The sequence below is a fragment of the Eptatretus burgeri genome, chromosome 5, assembly GCF_056783735.1.
Source record: "Eptatretus burgeri isolate ZD-2024b chromosome 5, Ebu_testis_v1, whole genome shotgun sequence".
NCBI classification, from domain to species: Eukaryota; Metazoa; Chordata; class Myxini; order Myxiniformes; family Myxinidae; genus Eptatretus; species Eptatretus burgeri.
In genome coordinates this window covers 49,757,910-49,765,575 of record NC_140965.1, presented here as the reverse complement: position 1 = coordinate 49,765,575, position 7,666 = coordinate 49,757,910, and the positions used below count along the sequence as shown (strand labels likewise).

The window sequence follows — 7,666 nt, the reverse complement described above, 5'->3', positions numbered from 1 at the left end:
TGAGTTGGGATCATGGAGGGTGGGAATGGTGGAAGGGTGGAGGTCGTGGTGAGTTGGGGATCATGGAGGGTGGGAATGGTGGAAGGGTGGAGGTCGTGGTGAGTTGGGGATCATGGAGGGGGTGGGAATTGTGGGAGGGTGGAGGTAGTGGTGAGTTGGGGATCATGGAGGGGTGGGAATGGTGGAGGTAGTGGTGAGTTGGGGATCATGAAGGGGTGGGAATGGTGGAAGGGTGGAGGTAGTGGTGAGTTGGGGATCATGGAGGGGTGGGAATGGTGGAAGGGTGGAGGTAGTGGTGAGTTGGGGATCATGGAGGGCTGGGAATGGTGGAGGTAGTGGTGAGTTGGGGATCATGGAGGAGTGGGAATGGTGGAGGTAGTGGTGAGTTGGGGATCATGGAGGGCTGGGAATGGTGGAGGTAGTGGTGAGTTGGGGATCATGGAGGAGTGGGAATGGTGGAAGGGTGGAGGTCGTGGTGAGGTGGGGATCATGGTGGGGGTGGGAATTGTGGAAGGGTGGAGGTAGTGGTGAGTTGGGATCATGGAGGGTAGGAATGGTGGAATGGTGGGGGTCGTGGTGAGTTGGGGATCATGGAGGGGTGGGAATGGTGGAAGGGTGGAGGTAGTGGTGAGTTGGGGATCATGGAGGGGTGGGAATGGTGGAAGGGTGGGGGTCGTGGTGAGTTGGGGATCATGGAGGGGTGGGAATGGTGGAAGGGTGGAGGTAGTGGTGAGTTGGGAATCATGGAGGGTGGGAATGGTGGTGGACTGGAGGTGGCTGAGAGTTGGGATCACAGAGGGGTGGGGAAGGGTGGAGACGGTGGTGGGTGGGCTCGGTGGAGGAGTGGAGGTAGTGGACAGTTGGGGATCGTGGAGTAGTGCGTGCGTTGGAATCCCACAGCAACCACCAATGGGAGGAGCCGGCACAAGAAGTCTATCGACGCAGCACCTCAGTCGACGCCACCCAAGCGACGCTGAACTCGCATCGCACCAAACGACCGCCTCCAGTTCCACGTGTCGCTCCCAAGGGTCATGCAGCTACCCCTCCTCCTCCACCCCACCCCTCAGCACGCGGGTTTTGCAGCCCCTTTCTCCCGCCACAGCACGCCTTGCATGTTTTCCCCGAGCTCTTATACTTCTCTAGGGAGAGGAAAGGAAACGGACGTGATCGCGCAGGAGCCAAGGAATCGCAAACGGTCCACACGAGGAGACCTTGAGGTTGACTCCAGATGATGAAATATGCATTGCAGTGTTAATTATGCATTTTGAGGGGGAAAGTTTCTCGACTCACCTCCTCTAATCAGACCAGACCACTGGGTTTTTCTAAAGAATGAGGAGTGTAATCGAAGCTGTTCAGACGCTCCATTATTAAGGGTGTCACCGAGTGAGAGACTGTGACCTTGAGATGAAATTGAGGTCTCAGGACTGACGTCATGCAATGACAATTGTCTCAAACTCAATGAAACCCAACGTGCAGGTCGTCCTCCCCACACGACATCACGAGCCTGAAAATGGTCTCTTTCGAGTCGCTGTTGTGGATCCGTCGCCCTCTGGTGGGAACAGGCGGCGCTGCTGTCATGATGAACATTTCTCGGATTCGGCAAACGGTCAGACATTGAGCCCCCGCCAATCCACCATTTGGGACATAATGTGTCCCCACTCCAGCCATTTGTTCCTTCCGCATGACGAGAAATGTTAATCGTCCTCGAAACGGGATACGTTTGCGGTTTGTTTGCACGTCCGTGTCGTGCGGTTATCCGAATCCCTCTGTCACCGATCTATGACCTCACACCAAAGGACCGATTGTCCACATCTCCATGGACACGCATTCAGCCCTTTAAGAACAACGGGAAATGTGTCGAGGTTGTGATGCTTTCGTCGCACCCTTTACTGCCTGTCATCCCTCCCTCCTCACAGGGTGACCAGGTCTGAGAAGCAGAAAATACGGACCCATATTAGGAGGTCCGAGACCCAGGGCAGTTACCCCACCTGCCCATCTCCCTCCCACTCTGGTTTTCACCCCTGTCTGTGTGTTTGTGTGTTTGTTTGTGTTTGTGTGTGTGTTTGTTTGTGTGTTTGTTTGTGTTTGTGTGTGTGTGTTTGTTTGTAGGCACGATAACTCGAGAAAGGAAGAAGCTACCAATGTCAAATTACACCACGTGATTCAGGAGGGTGATGGCTAGCGCTGATTAGATTTTGGTCAAAGGTCAAGGTCACAGTGAGGTCAAACATAATTCCATAAATTCATGTGGAGGTCAGGTATGGGAGCATGTGCCAGAACAGCGCGTCGCTGCATCCACCTTCCGTCGGTACTCCAGGGGCCTCCGTCTGGCCATCCCCCAGGCAGATGCCAGGCCCATCCCCATCTCCTTGAGATGGTGGTCAACCTGCTGCAACCATGAGGCACGTGGTCGGCCCACTGGCCTCCTCCACTCATGAGACTCCCTCGCTGAGAGAATCTGGTGAGCAGGATCAGCATCGGGAAAACGAGCCACATGTCCATACAGCCGCAACTGACGCTCACGGACTATGCAGGTAACAAATCTGATCCGAGTCTCTCTCAGCAACCGCTCGTTGGACACAAAATCCGACCAGCGATAGCCAAGGATTCTCCGAAGACACCTGGTACCAAAGGAATTAAGTCTCCGTCTCAGATCCTTGGTCAGAGTCCAAGTCTCGCACCCATAGAGCAAGACTGGAAGTACCAAGGACCTGAAGACTCGGACTTTCGTCCTCCCACACAGGTACCGGCAGCGCCACACCCCATGATCCAGTGAATCCATGACTCCCCAGGTCCGACCCAGACATCTATTGACCTCTGACTCACAGCCAGCAGAGACATGAATATCACTGCCAAGGTAAGTGAATCTCTCCACGACCTCAACATCCTCACCACAAACAGACACAGACAGGACAGCAGCATCCAAGATGTCACCGAAAGCCTGGATCTTAGTTTTGACCCAAGAAACCCGTAATCCCAGCGGCTCCGACTCTTCATTCAGCACCTCGAGGGCCCACAAAAGGATGTCTAAAGTCTCCGCAAAGATGACTGCATCGTCTGCAAAATCAAGGTCTGAGATCTTGACATTCCCAAACGATGCACCGCAACTTGATCTCTCCGACATCCTCCCTAAAATCCAGTCCATACAAGTGCTGAAAAGTGTGGGGGCAAGTACACATCCCTGACGAACTCCAGTAACAACTGGAAATAAGTCAGAGGCGGTACCACCACACTTCACAGCACTCTCAGAACCAGAGTAGAGTTCAGACATCAGATCGATCAGTTTTGGTGGCACCCCACGAAGACCAAGAATCCTCCAGAGGACATCCCGATTCACTGAATCGAACGCTTTGCAGAGATCAACATAGGCTGCAAGCAGCCCCTGCCGAAACTCTCGTCTGCGTTCGGTGAGGACACGAAGGGCAAGGATACGGTCAATCATTGACCTCTTTGGTGTAAAGCCTGACTGCTCTGGACGCTGGTGCTCAAGCAGATGGTGGCGAACCCTATCAAGAATTATCCGAGCAAAGACCTTGCCCGGCACTGAGAGCAGCGTCACCCCTCGGTAGTTGTTGCAGTCTTGGCGATCACCCTTCCTTTCCAGAGAGGGACAACAAGGCCCCTCTTCCAGTCAGTTGGGATGATGCCTGTGTTCCAGGCAGAGCACAAAACTGCATGCAACGACACGAGTGCAGCATTTCCACCAGCCTTGAGAAGTTCGGCATGGATGCCACAAATCCCTGGAGCTTTTCCCCGTTTCAACTGGTTCACCGCAGCCCGTGTTTCCACAAGCGAAGGTGGACCACAGTTGATTCGTGGGTCAGCAACAGGGATTGTAACACCCTTGACGTCCAACTCGACAGCTGGGGGATCAGCCTGGTACAACCGCTCAAAGTAACCGGCGCAGCGGGCCTTCACTTCAGACTCCTCTGTCAAGAGCCTACCACTCTCTGCTCGAACTGTAGTGCTCCGAGGGATGGGCTTGGATGAACGTAATGCGCAAATTCCCCTGTAAGCGGGACGAGAATCACCTGTCCACAGGTGATGCTCCACACCCTCACAGATTCCTCGCACATAGGCCTCCTTGTCCACCCTCAGTGCACGTACAGTTTTACACCTCAGCTCCCTGAACAGCTCAGCTCTGCCATTCAGCCTGGCCCTGCGACTCTGGTCAATGGTATCCAGTGTCCCTTGAGAGACAAAATTCTTCTTTGCCCTGCGGTGAGTTCCAAGACATCCACCGGCAACATCAAGGACGGTGGTCTTAAAGGCGCTCCACAACTCTTCAGGACCCCCCAAAGCACCCAGACCCCCCAAGTGTCCACTCAGCCTGTTCGCAAACTCCTCAGCGACTCTCTCATCCCTGAGCTTGGCAACATCCAGCCTAGGCTGGGATGGTACCATTCTCCAGGATTTAAGGTGCAGCTTTAGAGTTGCTACAACAAGCGTGTGGTCAGTATTGAAGAACTGAGCACTCCGGTAGACCCTGCAGTTCTGGATCATCCTCCAACGACCGTCAATGAGGAGATGGTCAATCTCCTTTGCTACACCGCCAGCGTTGGAATACCAAGTCCAGCGATGAGCTTGTGGGGGCTGAAACCATGAACCAGCCACCCTAAGTCCATGACTGCTTGCAAAGTCAAGGAACTTAGTGCTATTCTGGTTCATAGTTCCTGACCCATGGGGACCAACACACACCTCATAACCGTCCCTATCAGTTCCAGTCGATGCATTGAAATCCCCCAAGACTAGAAGTGTATCTCGTCTGGAGCACTGATCAACCACAGACTCGAGCGTGGCGTAGAATGTGTCCTTCACGGTGAGATCACTCGCCTCAGTCGGAGCATAAACAGAGACCACGGAAATGACACCTAAGGAGTGACGAATCCTTAATCTCATAATACGCTCGTTGACCGGTGTTACCTCAATTATCATTGGGGTCAGCTTATTGGACACAGCTACAGCAACTCCTTGGGTATGGTAACCATCAGAGCGACCAGACCAATAGTAGGTGTAACCACCCACCATTATCTCGCCGCAATCCGGTCTCCGTACCTCAGAGAGAGCTGCAATCCCGATGTCCAAACGCTTGAGCTCAGATGATAACAGAGACAGGTGATCATCCTCTCTTAGGGATAGGACATTCCAGGCACCCACCCGAAGGGACCACCTCAGGTTAACCCAAGGAGACCGCCGTCTGGTGGACGACACCTCAGCACCACTCCGACACACTCTCCCGCAATCTGACCCAGGGATGTTACCCCGTGGTTTCCCTCCTATCAAAGATTGGGGTTCCCGAAGGCTTTGCCCCAATCCCGTCATCCGGTGAGCTGCGCTGCGAAGGGAAGCTGCACAGGAGGTACTCCCACGGAGTGGATTTTCAGATTTTTTTGCGTTTTTGCGTTTTGCGGAATGAAGGGTTTTACAATGGCCAGAGTGCAAATCCTGCCACCAACCTCCTGATAAGAAGTGACCCAACTGCAGGAGGACGTCTGCAGACACAGTTGGGCACTAGATATGGATGGCCGTTGGCTCACAAGGAGCTCCCCCGCCCTTTGATAGGTTTTGTTTTTAATCCTGCTGGGTGTCCATATCCAAACACCCCCCTCACCAGAAAACCTGGTGGGGGAGACGGTTGAGTCGCCGACAACCCGACCATGGAACAGGTTAGTACAGGTTTACATGGTACCTGTAGCAGGTCACAGATCGAACCTGACCTGACATGTGGAGGAATGGAGAATTTTTGCTTCGGTCGACGTTACAAGTTCGTTTTAACTTCGATTTTAATTTTGTCTTCGGTTTTTGCGATCGCTTAGGATGCTTCACACTCGGTTGTCGAAATTCTGGTAAAAATGGGATGTTTTGGAGACGTTTTAAGATTGTATAAAAAATATTTCACTCGCCGTGTCACGGCTCGTCACGTGGTGCGGCGCGCTCGAGCAGGGGCGTGGTTGAGTCACGTAAAGGTTTTCCGTGTGCGCGCTGATAGTGTTTTCGATAAAGATGGTGTTTAAAAGTCATTTTTTATCCCAATAAAGGTTATCGTCGCATGCCTGACTCGCTAAGCCGTCGGATTATGTAAAGATTGTTGGTGGATGGCTGAATATTACGGTTTTGTGACTTTGATAAAATAATATTAAATAATTGCATGGAGAAATGGAGATTTTTGCTTCGGTGGACGTTACGATTTTTGATGGTTTGGTACAGAATCATCGTAGAAACTTCTGGTTTGCATCGCTACCTTCTCCAGAGACAGCTTTTATTAGACAACGTCAGAGGTCAAGTTGATGAATTCGTAAGTACCAGTCTATGACTGCTTGTTTGTTTGTTTGTAAGGAGGATATCTCAAAAAGTTAGGGATGGATTCGGATGAAACTTTGCGAACAGGTTGGGTGTGTGACAGGGACGAATTGATTAGATTTTGGTGAAGATCCGGATCCAGAAACTAAAATTTCTAAGTGATTGTTCACGATTGAGTAATGAGGCCAAAAACGATGTTTAGCATATCTCAAACAAATATGGATGGATTATGACAAAACTCGGTGGATGCGTTGGTAAGGTCAAAAGAGCAAGATGATTAGATTTTCGTTCAGGTCTGGATCAAAGATCTGGCCTATCAGTGGGATACAAATTTTAAACTGTTCAGCCTGGTGGAAGTATGCAATCTACCGAGGGCCGTTCTCGTTTTAACTTGTTTTCCTTTATAGGATTTTGTGGGACATTCTCAAAATGGTGTTTTCATGTTCATCTTGCATTCTGCACTTGTGCCCTGCTTTATTCACTGCTTTTCTCAGCTATCCGCACACGACGCAAAGTGCATTCACGAGGTCCTTGCAACAAAGCCGGCTGGAAGGGCAAGTGTCTGCACCTGTCAGAGCCATGCTTAGGAGCATCACAAGGGGTAACGAGAGAAAGCATCTGAAAATGCAAAAACCCATCCGCATCTGCATCATGCTAAATATGATGAAAACAGCAAAAAAAAAAAAAAAAAATACAAAAATACAAAAAAGATTGACGATTTTAGGTGACCTTGACCTTTTGACCTCAAATACAAAATAGGCTTCAGTGACCCAATATGCAAACGCTGCTCAAATTTCAAGTCAATCAGATGGAATTTGATGATTTTATGCAACCTTGACCTTTTGACCTCAAAAGCAAAATAAGCTTCAGTGACCCAATATGCAAACCCTGCTTAAATTTCAAGTCAATCAGTTGGAAATTGATAATTTTATGCAACCTTGACCTTTGACCTTTTGGTCTAAGAAAAATAATTGCTTTCCAGCTTTTGCTCGTTGAGCCCATTCAGTGACACAACATGCAAATTCTTAAAATTTAGGGTCAATTGCATTAAAATAAATGATTTCATTTAACCTCGATCTTTCATCTTTTTATCCAAGAAAAAATAAATCGGCTTCGAGATTTTGATTGGCGATCCAATTCAGTGACCCAATATGTAAATTCTTAAAATTTTAGGTCAATCGTATGAAAATTGAAGATTTTATGCAATTTTGACCTTTGACCTTTTGACCAAATTATTAATTTGTCTTCTCCATATTCTCAGAATAAAGCTTTGTTGAAAATTTGATGACAACAGCTTAAATAGTGAAAAAGTTACGGCACAGACAGAAGTGATTGTTACGAAAGAAAGAACACTTTCAAACAATGA

General features: G+C 49.8%; 1 long non-coding RNA gene across 1 annotated transcript; it reads left to right on the top strand.

Moving 5' to 3' along the window:
* Positions 1–1,090: 1,090 nt before the first annotated feature.
* On the top strand, positions 1,091–7,666 carry LOC147026406 (uncharacterized). Its single transcript, XR_015058319.1, has 3 exons — positions 1,091–1,217; positions 6,208–6,295; positions 6,795–7,666. It is a non-coding gene; the product is annotated as an uncharacterized LOC147026406 (long non-coding RNA).